The 13,905-nt window shown below is 39.5% G+C and overlaps 11 non-coding genes across 11 annotated transcripts; 10 read left to right on the top strand and 1 right to left on the bottom strand.

Moving 5' to 3' along the window:
* Positions 1–153: 153 nt before the first annotated feature.
* TRNAE-CUC (transfer RNA glutamic acid (anticodon CUC)) lies at positions 154–225 on the top strand. Its single transcript has one exon. It is a non-coding gene; the product is annotated as a tRNA-Glu (tRNA).
* A 484-nt stretch (positions 226–709) lies between these two features.
* TRNAE-CUC (transfer RNA glutamic acid (anticodon CUC)) lies at positions 710–781 on the top strand. The gene has a single exon. It is a non-coding gene; the product is annotated as a tRNA-Glu (tRNA).
* A 484-nt stretch (positions 782–1,265) lies between these two features.
* TRNAE-CUC (transfer RNA glutamic acid (anticodon CUC)) lies at positions 1,266–1,337 on the top strand. The gene has a single exon. It is a non-coding gene; the product is annotated as a tRNA-Glu (tRNA).
* A 484-nt stretch (positions 1,338–1,821) lies between these two features.
* TRNAE-CUC (transfer RNA glutamic acid (anticodon CUC)) lies at positions 1,822–1,893 on the top strand. Its single transcript has one exon. It is a non-coding gene; the product is annotated as a tRNA-Glu (tRNA).
* Positions 1,894–2,932: 1,039 nt separating this feature from the next.
* On the top strand, positions 2,933–3,004 carry TRNAE-CUC (transfer RNA glutamic acid (anticodon CUC)). The gene has a single exon. It is a non-coding gene; the product is annotated as a tRNA-Glu (tRNA).
* A 1,038-nt stretch (positions 3,005–4,042) lies between these two features.
* On the top strand, positions 4,043–4,114 carry TRNAE-CUC (transfer RNA glutamic acid (anticodon CUC)). Its single transcript has one exon. It is a non-coding gene; the product is annotated as a tRNA-Glu (tRNA).
* Positions 4,115–5,150: 1,036 nt separating this feature from the next.
* TRNAE-CUC (transfer RNA glutamic acid (anticodon CUC)) lies at positions 5,151–5,222 on the top strand. The gene has a single exon. It is a non-coding gene; the product is annotated as a tRNA-Glu (tRNA).
* A 2,148-nt stretch (positions 5,223–7,370) lies between these two features.
* TRNAE-CUC (transfer RNA glutamic acid (anticodon CUC)) lies at positions 7,371–7,442 on the top strand. The gene has a single exon. It is a non-coding gene; the product is annotated as a tRNA-Glu (tRNA).
* Positions 7,443–8,114: 672 nt separating this feature from the next.
* Positions 8,115–8,186, top strand: TRNAE-UUC (transfer RNA glutamic acid (anticodon UUC)). The gene has a single exon. It is a non-coding gene; the product is annotated as a tRNA-Glu (tRNA).
* A 5,017-nt stretch (positions 8,187–13,203) lies between these two features.
* Positions 13,204–13,276, bottom strand: TRNAM-CAU (transfer RNA methionine (anticodon CAU)). The gene has a single exon. It is a non-coding gene; the product is annotated as a tRNA-Met (tRNA).
* A 111-nt stretch (positions 13,277–13,387) lies between these two features.
* On the top strand, positions 13,388–13,459 carry TRNAE-UUC (transfer RNA glutamic acid (anticodon UUC)). Its single transcript has one exon. It is a non-coding gene; the product is annotated as a tRNA-Glu (tRNA).
* The last annotated feature ends 446 nt before the right edge of the window (positions 13,460–13,905 follow it).

Consider the following 13,905-nt stretch of genomic DNA (forward strand, 5'->3'; position numbering starts at 1 on the left):
CATTTGAAGTTCAAACTAAGACTGACACACTACCTACTGCACTAGCGAGACCAGACATTTTCACCCCATCGCAACATGGATAAATTAAAGCAAGTAATTACTTTTTACTTTATTTATTTTTTTTTTATATTACATACCCAAAACCTTATCTGCTCCTGTATGGTCTAGTGGTTAGGATTCCTGGTTCTCACCCAGGTGGCCCGGGTTCGACTCCCGGTATGGGAATGAGCCTCCATTTAGACTTGGACCTGCATTCGATGGTCCAGTGGGTCAGTTTAATGTTTCTGGATGAAAGTGCTTTTGTGGCCAAAAATCTGAATGTGCCTTTTCTTCATTTTGCACAAGATACAATTTTGGCTTTAGGTTTTGAACAATTACCATCTCTCCCTTATCACTCCAAGTTGTCAAGGAAGTCAGAAGCACCATTGTCCTCTCCGTCAATTTGGCTTTCCTTCATTTTTGATTGATAATGTTTTGGCATTCAATGTAAAAGAGCTGTGGCCTTCAAGTCTGGTGGAAGAAAAAAGCCATGAAAATAGGAAAGAAAAGTACCCCATTTGAAGTTCAAACTAAGACTGACACACTACCTACTGCACTAGCGAGACCAGACATTTTCACCCCATCGCAACATGGATAAATGAAAGCAAGTAATGACTTTTTACTTTATTAATTTTTTATTTTTATATTACATACACTAAACCTTATCTGCTCCCATATGGTCTAGCGGTTAGGATTCCTGGTTCTCACCCAGGTGGCCTGGGTTTGACTTCCGGTATGGGAATGAGCCTCCATTTAGACTTGAACCTGCATTCGACGGTTGAGTGGGTCAGTTTAATGTTTCTGGATGAAAGTGCTTTTGTGGCTAAAAATCTGAATGTGCCTTTTCTTCATTTTGCACAAGATACTATTTTGGCTTTAGGTTTTGAATAATTCCCATCTCTCCCTTATAACTCCAAGTTGTCAAGGAAGTCAGAAGCACCATTGTCCTCTCCGTCAATTTGGCTTTCCTTCATTTTTGATTGATACTGTTTTGGCATTCAATGTAAAAGAGCTGTGGCCTTCAAGTCTGGTGGAAGAAAAAAGCCATGAAAATAGGAAAGAAAAGTACCCCATTTGAAGTTCAAACTAAGACTGACACACTACCTACTGCACTAGCGAGACCAGACATTTTCACCCCATCGCAACATGGATAAATTAAAGCAAGTAATGACTTTTTACTTTATTATTTTTTTTTTTTAATATTACATACACAATACCTTATATGCTCCCATATGGTCTAGCGGTTAGGATTCCTGGATCTCACCCAGGTGGCCCGGGTTCGATTCCTGGTATGGGAATGAGCCTCAATTTAGACTTGAACCTGCATTTGATGGTCGAGTGGGTCAGTTTAATGTTTCTGGATGAAAGTGCTTTTGTGGCCAAAAATCTGAATGTGCCTTTTCTTCATTTTGCACAAGATACTATTTTGGCTTTAGGTTTTGAATAATTACCATCTCTCCCTTATCACTCCAAGTTGTCAAGGAAGTCAGAAGCACCATTGTCCTCTCCGTCAATTTGGCTTTCCTTCATTTTTGATTGATAATGTTTTGGCATTCAATGTAAAAGAGCTGTGGCCTTCAAGTCTGGTGGAAGAAAAAAGCCATGAAAATAGGAAAGAAAAGTACCCCATTTGAAGTTCAAACTAAGACTGACACACTACCTACTGCACTAGCGAGACCAGACATTTTCACCCCATCGCAACATGGATAAATTAAAGCAAGTATTGACTTTTTACTTTATTATTATTTTTTTTTTATATTACATACACAAAACCTTATATGCTCCCATATGGTCTAGCGGTTAGGATTCCTGGTTCTCACCCAGGTGGCCCGGGTTCGACTCCCAGTATGGGAATGAGCCTCCATTTAGACTTGAACCTGCATTCGATGGTCAAGTGGGTCAGTTTAATTTTTTCTGTATGAAAGTGCTTTTGTGGCTAAAAATCTGAATGTGCCTTTTCATCATTTTGCACAAGATACTATTTTGGCTTTAGGTTTTGAATAATTCCCATCTCTCCCTCATCACTCCAAGTTGTCAAGGAAGTCAGAAGCACCATTGTCCTGTCCGTCAATTTGGCTTTCCTTCATTTTTGATTGATAATGTTTTGGCATTCAATGTAAAAGAGCTGTGGCCTTCAAGTCTGGTGGAAGAAAAAAGCCATGAAAATAGGAAAGAAAAGTACCCCATTTGAAGTTCAAACTAAGACTGACACACTACCTACTGCACTAGCGAGACCAGACATTTTCACCCCATCGCAACATGGATAAATTAAAGCAAGTAATGACTTTTTACTTTATTTATTTTTTTTTTTATATTACATACACTAAACCTTATCTGCTCCCATATGGTCTAGCGGTTAGGATTCCTGGTTCTCACCCAGCTGCCCTGGGTTACACTCCCGGTATGGGAATGAGCCTCCATTTAGACTTGAACCTGCATTTGATGGTCGAGTGGGTCAGTTTAATGTTTTTGGATGAAAGTGCTTTTTTGGCCAAAAATCTGAATGTGCCTTTTCTTCATTTTGCACAAGATACTATTTTGGCTTTAGGTTTTGAATAATTCCCATCTCTCCCTTATCACTCCAAGTTGTCAAGGAAGTCAGAAGCACCATTGTCCTCTCCGTCAATTTGGCTTTCCTTCATTTTTGATTGATAATGTTTTGGCATTCAATGTAAAAGAGCTGTGGCCTTCAAGTCTGGTGGAAGAAAAAAGCCATGAAAATAGGAAAGAAAAGTACCCCATTTGAAGTTCAAACTAAGACTGACACACTACCTACTGCACTAGCGAGACCAGACATTTTCACCCCATCGCAACATGGATAAATGAAAGCAAGTAATGACTTTTTACTTTATTTTTTTTTTTTTTTATATTACATACACAAAACCTTATCTGCTCCCATATGGTCTAGCGGTTAGGATTCCTGGTTCTCACCCAGGTGGCCTGGGCTTGACTCCCGGTATGGGAATGAGCCTACATTTAGACTTGAACCTGCATTTGATGGTCGAGTGGGTCAGTTTAATGTTTTTGGATGAAAGTGCTTTTGTGGCCTAAAATCTGAATGTGCCTTTTCTTCATATTGCACAAGATACTATTTTGGCTTTAGGTTTTGAATAATTCCCATCTCTCCCTTATCACTCCAAGTTGTCAAGGAAGTCAGAAGCACCATTGTCCTCTCCGTCAATTTGGCTTTCCTTCATTTTTGATTGATAATGTTTTGGCATTCAATGTAAAAGAGCTGTGGCCTTCAAGTCTGGTGGAAGAGAAAAGCCATGAAAATAGGAAAGAAAAGTACCCCATTTGAAGTTCAAACTAAGACTGACACACTACCTACTGCACTAGCGAGACCAGACATTTTCACCCCATCGCAACATGGATAAATTAAAGCAAGTAATGACTTTTTACTTTATTTATTTTTTTTTTTATATTACATACACTAAACCTTATCTGCTCCCATATGGTCTAGCGGTTAGGATTCCTGGTTCTCACCCAGCTGCCCTGGGTTACACTCCCGGTATGGGAATGAGCCTCCATTTAGACTTGAACCTGCATTTGATGGTCGAGTGGGTCAGTTTAATGTTTTTGGATGAAAGTGCTTTTTTGGCCAAAAATCTGAATGTGCCTTTTCTTCATTTTGCACAAGATACTATTTTGGCTTTAGGTTTTGAATAATTCCCATCTCTCCCTTATCACTCCAAGTTGTCAAGGAAGTCAGAAGCACCATTGTCCTCTCCGTCAATTTGGCTTTCCTTCATTTTTGATTGATAATGTTTTGGCATTCAATGTAAAAGAGCTGTGGCCTTCAAGTCTGGTGGAAGAAAAAAGCCATGAAAATAGGAAAGAAAAGTACCCCATTTGAAGTTCAAACTAAGACTGACACACTACCTACTGCACTAGCGAGACCAGACATTTTCACCCCATCGCAACATGGATAAATGAAAGCAAGTAATGACTTTTTACTTTATTTTTTTTTTTTTTTATATTACATACACAAAACCTTATCTGCTCCCATATGGTCTAGCGGTTAGGATTCCTGGTTCTCACCCAGGTGGCCTGGGCTTGACTCCCGGTATGGGAATGAGCCTACATTTAGACTTGAACCTGCATTTGATGGTCGAGTGGGTCAGTTTAATGTTTTTGGATGAAAGTGCTTTTGTGGCCTAAAATCTGAATGTGCCTTTTCTTCATATTGCACAAGATACTATTTTGGCTTTAGGTTTTGAATAATTCCCATCTCTCCCTTATCACTCCAAGTTGTCAAGGAAGTCAGAAGCACCATTGTCCTCTCCGTCAATTTGGCTTTCCTTCATTTTTGATTGATAATGTTTTGGCATTCAATGTAAAAGAGCTGTGGCCTTCAAGTCTGGTGGAAGAGAAAAGCCATGAAAATAGGAAAGAAAAGTACCCCATTTGAAGTTCAAACTAAGACTGACACACTACCTACTGCACTAGCGAGACCAGACATTTTCACCCCATCGCATCATGGATAAATTAAAGCAAGTAATGACTTTTAACTTTATTATTATTTTTTTTTATATTACATACACAAGACCTTATCTGCTCCCATTTGGTCTAGCGGTTAGGATTCCTGGTTCTCACCCAGGTTGGCTGGGTTTGACTCCCGGTATGGGAATGAGCCTACATTTAGACTTGAACCTGCATTTGATGGTTGAGTGGGTCAGTTTAATGTTTTTGGATGAAAGTGCTTTTGTGGCCAAAAATCTGAATGTGCCTTTTCTTCATTTTGCACAAGATACTATTTTGGCTTTAGGTTTTGAATAATTCCCATCTCTCCCTTATCACTCCAAGTTGTCAAGGATGTCAGAAGCACCATTGTCCTGTCCGTCAATTTGGCTTTCCTTCATTTTTGATTGATAATGTTTTGGCATTCAATGTAAAAGAGCTGTGGCCTTCAAGTCTGGTGGAAGAGAAAAGCCATGAAAATAGGAAAGAAAAGTACCCCATTTGAAGTTCAAACTAAGACTGACACACTACCTACTGCACTAGCGAGACCAGACATTTTCACCCCATCGCAACATGGATAAATGAAAGCAAGTAATGACTTTTTCCATTATTAATTTTTTTTTTATATTACATACACCAACCTTATCTGCTCCCATATAGTCTAGCGGTTAGGATTCCTGGTTCTCACCCAGGTGGCCTGGGTTCGACTCCCTGTATGGGAATGAGCCTACATTTAGACTTGAACCTGCATTTGATGGTCGAGTGGGTCAGTTTAATGTTTTTGGATGAAAGTGCTTTTGTGGCCTAAAATCTGAATGTGCCTTTTCTTCATTTTGCACAAGATACTATTTTGGCTTTAGGTTTTGAATAATTCCCATCTCTCCCTTATCACTCCAAGTTGTCAAGGAAGTCAGAAGCACCATTGTCCTCTCCGTCAATTTGGCTTTCCTTCATTTTTGATTGATAATGTTTTGGCATTCAATGTAAAAGAGCTGTGGCCTTCAAGTCTGGTGGAAGAGAAAAGCCATGAAAATAGGAAAGAAAAGTACCCCATTTGAAGTTCAAACTAAGACTGACACACTACCTACTGCACTAGCGAGACCAGACATTTTCACCCCATCGCATCATGGATAAATTAAAGCAAGTAATGACTTTTAACTTTATTATTATTTTTTTTTATATTACATACACAAGACCTTATCTGCTCCCATTTGGTCTAGCGGTTAGGATTCCTGGTTCTCACCCAGGTTGGCTGGGTTTTACTCCCGGTATGGGAATGAGCCTACATTTAGACTTGAACCTGCATTTGATGGTCGAGTGGGTCAGTTTAATGTTTTTGGATGAAAGTGCTTTTGTGGCCTAAAATCTGAATGTGCCTTTTCTTCATTTTGCACAAGATACTATTTTGGCTTTAGGTTTTGAATAATTCCCATCTCTCCCTTATCACTCCAAGTTGTCAAGGAAGTCAGAAGCACCATTGTCCTCTCCGTCAATTTGGCTTTCCTTCATTTTTGATTGATAATGTTTTGGCATTCAATGTAAAAGAACTGTGGCCTTCAAGTCTGGTGGAAGAGAAAAGCCATGAAAATAGGAAAGAAAAGTACCCCATTTGAAGTTCAAACTAAGACTGACACACTACCTACTGCACTAGCGAGACCAGACATTTTCACCCCATCGCATCATGGATAAATTAAAGCAAGTAATGACTTTTAACTTTATTATTATTTTTTTTTATATTACATACACAAGACCTTATCTGCTCCCATTTGGTCTAGCGGTTAGGATTCCTGGTTCTCACCCAGGTGGCCTGGGTTTGACTCCCGGTATGGGAATGAGCCTACATTTAGACTTGAACCTGCATTTGATGGTTGAGTGGGTCAGTTTAATGTTTTTGGATGAAAGTGCTTTTGTGGCCAAAAATCTGAATGTGCCTTTTCTTCATTTTGCACAAGATACTATTTTGGCTTTAGGTTTTGAATAATTCCCATCTCTCCCTTATCACTCCAAGTTGTCAAGGATGTCAGAAGCACCATTGTCCTCTCCGTCAATTTGGCTTTCCTTCATTTTTGATTGATAATGTTTTGGCATTCAATGTAAAAGAGCTGTGGCCTTCAAGTCTGGTGGAAGAGAAAAGCCATGAAAATAGGAAAGAAAAGTACCCCATTTGAAGTTCAAACTAAGACTGACACACTACCTACTGCACTAGCGAGACCAGACATTTTCACCCCATCGCATCATGGATAAATTAAAGCAAGTAATGACTTTTAACTTTATTATTATTTTTTTTTATATTACATACACAAGACCTTATCTGCTCCCATTTGGTCTAGCGGTTAGGATTCCTGGTTCTCACCCAGGTGGCCTGGGTTTGACTCCCGGTATGGGAATGAGCCTACATTTAGACTTGAACCTGCATTTGACGGTCGAGTGGGGCAGTTTAATATATTTGGATGAAAGTGCTTTTGTGGCCAAAAATCAGAATGTGCCTTTTCTTCATTTTGCACAAGATACTATTTTGGCTTTAGGTTTTGAATAATTCCCATCTCTCCCTTATCACTCCAAGTATTCAAGGATGTCAGAAGCACCATTGTCCTGTCCGTCAATTTGGCTTTCCTTCATTTTTGATTGATAATGTTTTGGCATTCAATGTAAAAGAGCTGTGGCCTTCAAGTCTGGTGGAAGAAAAAAGCCATGAAAATAGGAAAGAAAAATACCCCATTTGAAGTTCAAACTAAGACTGACACACTACCTACTGCACTAGCGAGACCAGACATTTTCACCCCATTGCAACATGGATAAATTAAAGCAAGTAATGACTTTTAACTTTATTATTATTATTTTTTATATTACATACACAAAACCTTATCTGCTCCCATATGGTCTAGCGGTTAGGATTCCTGGTTCTCATCCAGGTGGCCAGGGTTTGAATCCCGGTATGGGAATGTGCCTACATTTAGACTTGAACCTGCATTTGATGGTCGAGTGGGTCAGTTTAATGTTTCTGGATGAAAGTGCTTTTGTGGCCAAAAATCTGAATGTGCCTTTTCTTCATTTTGCACAAGATACTATTTTGGCTTTAGGTTTTGAATAATTCCCATCTCTCCCTTATCACTCCAAGTTGTCAAGGAAGTCAGAAGCACCATTGTCCTCTCCGTCAATTTGGCTTTCCTTCATTTTTGATTGATAATGTTTTGGCATTCAATGTAAAAGAGCTGTGGCCTTCAAGTCTGGTGGAAGAAAAAAGCCATGAAAATAGGAAAGAAATGTATCCCATTTGAAGTTCAAACTAAGACTGACACACTACCTACTGCACTAGCGAGACCAGACATTTTCACCCCATCGCAACACTTTCCTCATATATTAAAAATGTTTCGGCAGAAAACCCCAATTTCCTGCATGAATGGAGGAAGACAAATACTCACTGAACAGTGCCTCGTATGAGGATCGAACTCACGACCTTCAGATTATGAGACTGACACGCTTCCTACTGCACTAACAAGGCAACCACCAGATGTTTGTAGGCAAGCTCAAAGCGGCAAAATGAAATATATATATATATATTTTCTTTGTTCCCACTTTTTCTTAGTCCATGACTCATTATCCTTAATAACTGCTCCCATATGGTCTAGTGGTTAGGATTCCTGGCTTTCACCCAGGTGGCCCGGGTTCGACTCCCGTTATGGGAAAAAACCTTTTTCTAGTCTTGCACTTTCAAAGGTTGAGCGTTATAGGATAAAAGTGCTCTTTGTGGCCATAAATTCTAACTTATCTTTGTTTACCCATTCCTCCTCTTTTCACCAGATTATATTTGAGCTTGAAAACTCAAATAATTCCTATTGTTCCCTTCTCACTCCAAGTCAACAACCCCTTTATCCTGTCAGTTTGGCTCATTTTCCTTTTTTTAATGAACTAGTTTCGCCAATAAATAAGAAACCATCAGACTATTTCACCCAATCTGATTGGGACTTTGCTTTAATATTGTTTCTTTTTAGGCAAGATCCTATTTTGGATTTAAAGCTCAAATCATTCCCATCTCTTCTACTCACTCAAAAATGACAAGGAAAACAACAACACTTTCCTCATATATTAACCCCTTAAGGACGCAGCCTAGTTTTGGCCTTAAGGCTCAGAGCCCATTTTTCAAATCTGACATATTTCACTTTATGTGGTAATAACGTCGGAATGCTTAAACCTACCCAAGCGATTCTGAGATTGTTTTCTCGTGACACATTGGGCTTCATGTTCGTGGTAAAATTTGGTCGATATATTCAGTGTTTATTGGTGAAAAATTGCAAAATGTAGAGAAAATTTTGAAAAAATTGCATTTTTCTGAATTTAAATGCATCTGCTTGTAAAACAGACGGTTATACCACCCAAAATAGTTACTAGTTCACATTTCCCATATGTCTACTTTAGATTGGCATAGGTTTTTGAACATTCTTTTATTTTTATTGGACGTTACAAGGCTTAGAACATAAACAGCAATTTCTCATATTTTTAAGAAAATTTCAAAAGCCTTTTTTTTAAGGTACCTCTTGAGTTCTGAAGTGGCTTTGTGGGGTCTATGTATTAGAAACCCTGATAAAAAACCCCATTTTAAAAACTAGACCCCTCAAAGTATTCAAAACAGCAGTTAGAAAGTTTTTTAACCCTTCAGGCATTTCACAGGAATTAAAGCAAAGTGGAGGTGAAATTTGCAAATTTCATTTTTCTTGCTGAATTTCAATTTTATTCATTTTTTTTTCTGTAACACAGAAGGTTTTACCAGAGAAACACTACTAAATATGTATTGTCCAGATTCTGCAATTTTTAGAAATGTCCCACATGTGGCCCTACTGCGCTCGTGGACTAAAACACAAGCCCTAGAAGCAAAGAAGCACCTAGTGCATTTTGAGTCCTCTTTTTTATTAGAATATATTTTAGGCAGCATGCCAGGTTTGAAGAGGTGTTGAGGTGTCAAAACAGTAGGAATCCCCCAATAGTGACCCCATTTTGGAAACTACACCCCTCAAGGAATTCATTTAGGGTTGTTGTTACCATTTTGACCGCACAGTTTTTTCACAGCACTTATTTGAATTGGGCTCTGAAATGAAAAAAATTTCATTTTTTCCAATAAAATGTCATTTGTGATCAAAATTTCTTATTTTCACAGGGAACAAAATACCCCCTTTTGTTGCCCAATTTGTCCTTAGTGTGGCAATACCCCATTTGTGGTGATAAACTGCCGTTTGGGCCCATGGGAGGGCTCAGAAGGAAAGGAGCGCTATATGTTTGTTGGAGTCCAGATTTTGTTGGATTGGTTTTCGGGTGCCATGTCGCATTTGCAGAGCCTCAGAGGTATCAAAGCAATGGAAACCCACCAAAAGTGACCCCATTTTGGAAACTACACCCCTCAAGGAATTAATTTATGGTTGTTGTTAGCATTTTGACCACACAGTTTTTTCACAGCACCTATTTCAATTGGGCTGTGACATTAAAAAAATGACATTTTTTCCAATAAGATGTAATTTTTTACCAAAATTTCTTATTTTCACAGGGAACAAAATACTCAATTTTGTTGCCCAATTTCTCCTGAGTGCATCAATACCCCATTTGTGGCAATAAACTGCAGTTTGGGCCGATGGGAGGCCTCAGAAGGGAAGGAGCACTGTGTGTTCTTTGGAGTACAGCTTTTGTTGGATTGGTTTTCGGGTGCCATGTCGCATTTGCAGAGCCCCAGAGGTATCAAAGCAATGGAAACCCACCAGAAGTTACCCCATTTTGGAAACGACACCCCTCAAGGAATTCATTTATGGGTAATGTGACCATTTAGACTCCATAATTTCTTCACAGAACTTATTTGAATTGGGCTGGGAATTAAAAATATATATATTTTTTGCAATAATATGTAATTTTAGCTCAAAAATTCTTATTTTCACAAGAAATAAAATACTCCATTTTGTTGCCCAATTTGTCCGGAGTGCGGCAATACCCTATTTGTGGTGATAAACTGCCGTTTGGGCCCATGGGAGGGCTCAGAAGGAAAGGAGCGCTGTGTGTTTGTTGGAGTACAGATTTTGCTGGATTGGTTTTCGGGTGCCATGTCGCATTTGCAGAGCCCCAGAGGTTTCAAAGCAATAGAAACCCACCACAAATGACCCCATTTTGGAAACTACACCACTCAAGGAATTCATTTATGGGTGTTGTGACCATTTTGACTCCATAGTTTTTTCACAGAACTTATTTGAATTGGGCTGGGAATGAAAACAAAATTATTTTTTTCAAATAATATGTAGTTTTGGCTGAAAATTTCTAATTTTCACAAGAAACAAAATACCCCATTCTGTTGCGCAATTTGTTCTGAGTGCCGCAATACCCCATTTGCTGTGATAAACTGCCGTTTGGGCCCATGGGAGGGCTCAGAAGGAAAGGACCACCATTTGGCATACTGGGGATTTTCTAGTGCGAAGTCATGTATGCAGAAGCCCCTGAGGTACCAGTACAGTTGGAACCCGCAAGAAGTGACCCCGTTTTAAAAACTACACCCTTAAGGCATTCACCCCATAGACCTACACCCCATAAACTGTAATGTGGGTTCTCCCGGGTATGGCAATACCCTACATGTCGCTGTTATCAGCTGCCTGGGTACACAGCAGGGCTCAGAGGGGAAAGACGAGGGGGGATAAGCTGTGTGGAGTGCATCAGGGTAAGTAAAATTGGGGTAAATTATAAACCAAGTGATGTATGATAAATTTTAAAACACTTTCATACAGAGCTCTGGTTATTCGGGACACGTGTCACATTGATATATTGTGTCATCCATTATCGCCCTCTTATAGCAGACTTTGCACCTCTTTTGACTTTTTCCCTTCTTGCCAGTTTGGGGAACTTCTCCTGGAAAGTGTTGCCCTGGTACGATGCGTGTGGGCTCGCTTCCAGAAGTACTGGGTGCCCCCCTTCTTGGTCCCTAAAGATTAGGTTCTTGATAATCACCTCTTGAAATTCCAGGAAAGTTCCCGTCTGGCCTGCACATCGACGTAGCATGTACGCATTGTACAATGCCATCTGTATGATGTGCCCGGCCAGCTTCTTATACCACACCGCATGGCGCTGTAGGGCTTCAGGGCTTGATCTTACAAGTCCATCCCTCCCATGTACCTATTGTAGTCCAGGATGCAGTCTGGTTTGGGGGTGGCCTTTCCTTCATATATCCTAAACCTGTAGGTATACCCGGATGCACTCTCACAGCTTATACATCTTCACGCCATACCTTGCCCTCTTACCCGGCAGGTACTGGCGGAATTGAACCCTCCCTTTAAAATGTACCAGGGACTCATCAATAGAAATACACTTCTCGGGGGTGTATCCGTTGGAAAACCGGGCACTGGAACGGTCTAATAGGGGTCTCCGTTTATACAAACGGTCAAAACTGGGGTCATCTCGGGGTGGGCACGGCTCATTATCAGTATAATGTAAGAAGCGAAGTATTGCCTCATTTATTTATTTTTTTAGGTTCCAGTTCAGTTCTGAAGTTGCTTTGAGGGGCCCATATATTAGAAACCCCTATCAAATACCCCATTTTAGAAACTAGACCCCTCAAAGTCTTCACAACAGCATTTAGAAAGTTTATGAACCCTTTAGGTGTTTCACAAAACTTTAGAGCAAAGTAGAGGTGAAATTTACATTTTTTTTTAGACAGAAAATGCTCTTTATACCATTTTTCTTATAACACAAAAGGATTTATCAGTGAAACGCAACTTAATACGTATTGCCCAGATTCTGCAGTTTTGAGAAATATCCCACATGTGGCCCTCGGGCGGTAATGGACTGAAGCGCCGGCCTCCGAAGCAAAGGAGCACCTAGTGGATTTTGAAGCCTCTTTTTTATTAGGCACCATGTCCGGTTTGAAGAGGTCTTGTGGTGCCAAAACATTGGGAACCCCCCAAAAGTGACACCAATTTGGAAACTAGACCCCTTGAGGAATCCATTGTAGTTTTCTTGGGGTGCATGCAGTTTTTTGATCAGTTTTTATTCTATTTTTAGGTGGCGTGGTGACTAAAAAACAGCAATTGTACGATTGTTTTTTTTTTCGTTTTTTTTTACAGCGTGCACCGTGCGCTATAAATGACATATTCACTTTATTCTGCGTGGCGATACGATTACGGCGATACCAGATGTTTATAGTTTTTTTTTATGTCTTATGGCGTTTGCACAATAAAATACGTTTTGTAAACAATCATTCACTTTTTCTCCTGGGTTCGACTCCCGGTATGGGAAAAAACTTTTACTAGTCTTGCACTTTCAAAGGTGCTCTTTGTGGCCATAAATTCTAACTTATCTTTGTTTACCCATTCCTCCTCTTTTCACCAGATTATATTTGAGCTTGAAAACTCAAATAATTCCTATTGTTCCCTTCTCACTCCAAGTCAACAACCCCTTTATCCTGTCAGTTTGGCTCATTTTCCTTTTTTTAATGAACTAGTTTCGCCAATAAATAAGAAACCATCAGACTATTTCACCCAATCTGATTGGGACTTTGCTTTAATATTGTTTCTTTTTAGGCAAGATCCTATTTTGGATTTAAAGCTCAAATCATTCCCATCTCTTCTACTCACTCAAAAATGACAAGGAAATCAACAACACTTTCCTCATATATTAAAATCGTTTCGCCAGAAAAACCAGATTTCCTACATGAATGGAGAAAGACAAAAACTCACTGAACAGTGCCTCGTGTGAGGATCGAACTCACGACCTTCAGATTATGAGACTGACACGCTTCCTACTGCGCTAACGAGGCAACCACCAGATGTTTGTAGACAAGCTCAAAGCGGCAAAATGAAAAAAAATATATATATTTTCTTTATTCCCACTTTTTCTTAGTCCATGACTCATTATACTTAATAACTGCTCCCATATGGTCTAGCGTTTAGGATTCCTGGTTTTCACCCAGGTGGCCCGGGTTCGACTCCCGGTATGGGAAAGAACCTTTTACTAGTCTTGCACTTTCAAAGGTTGAGCGTTATAGGATAAAAGTGCTCTTTGTGGCCATAAATTCTAACTTATCTTTGTTTACCCATTCCTCCTCTTTTCACCAGATCCTATTTGAGCTTGAAAACTCAAATAATTCCTATTGTTCCCTTCTCACTCCAAGTCAACAACCCCTTTATCCTGTCAGTTTGGCTCATTTTCCTTTTTTTAATGAACTAGTTTCGCCAATAAATAAGAAACCATCAGACTATTTCACCCAATCTGATTGGGACTTTGCTTTAATATTGTTTCTTTTTAGGCAAGATCCTATTTTGGATTTAAAGCTCAAATCATTCCCATCTCTTCTACTCACTCAAAAATGACAAGGAAATCAACAACACTTTCCTCATATATTAAAAACGTTTCGGCAGAAATACCCAATTTCCTGCATGAATGGCG

The sequence above is a fragment of the Rhinoderma darwinii genome, chromosome 3, assembly GCF_050947455.1.
Source record: "Rhinoderma darwinii isolate aRhiDar2 chromosome 3, aRhiDar2.hap1, whole genome shotgun sequence".
NCBI classification, from domain to species: domain Eukaryota; kingdom Metazoa; phylum Chordata; class Amphibia; order Anura; family Rhinodermatidae; genus Rhinoderma; species Rhinoderma darwinii.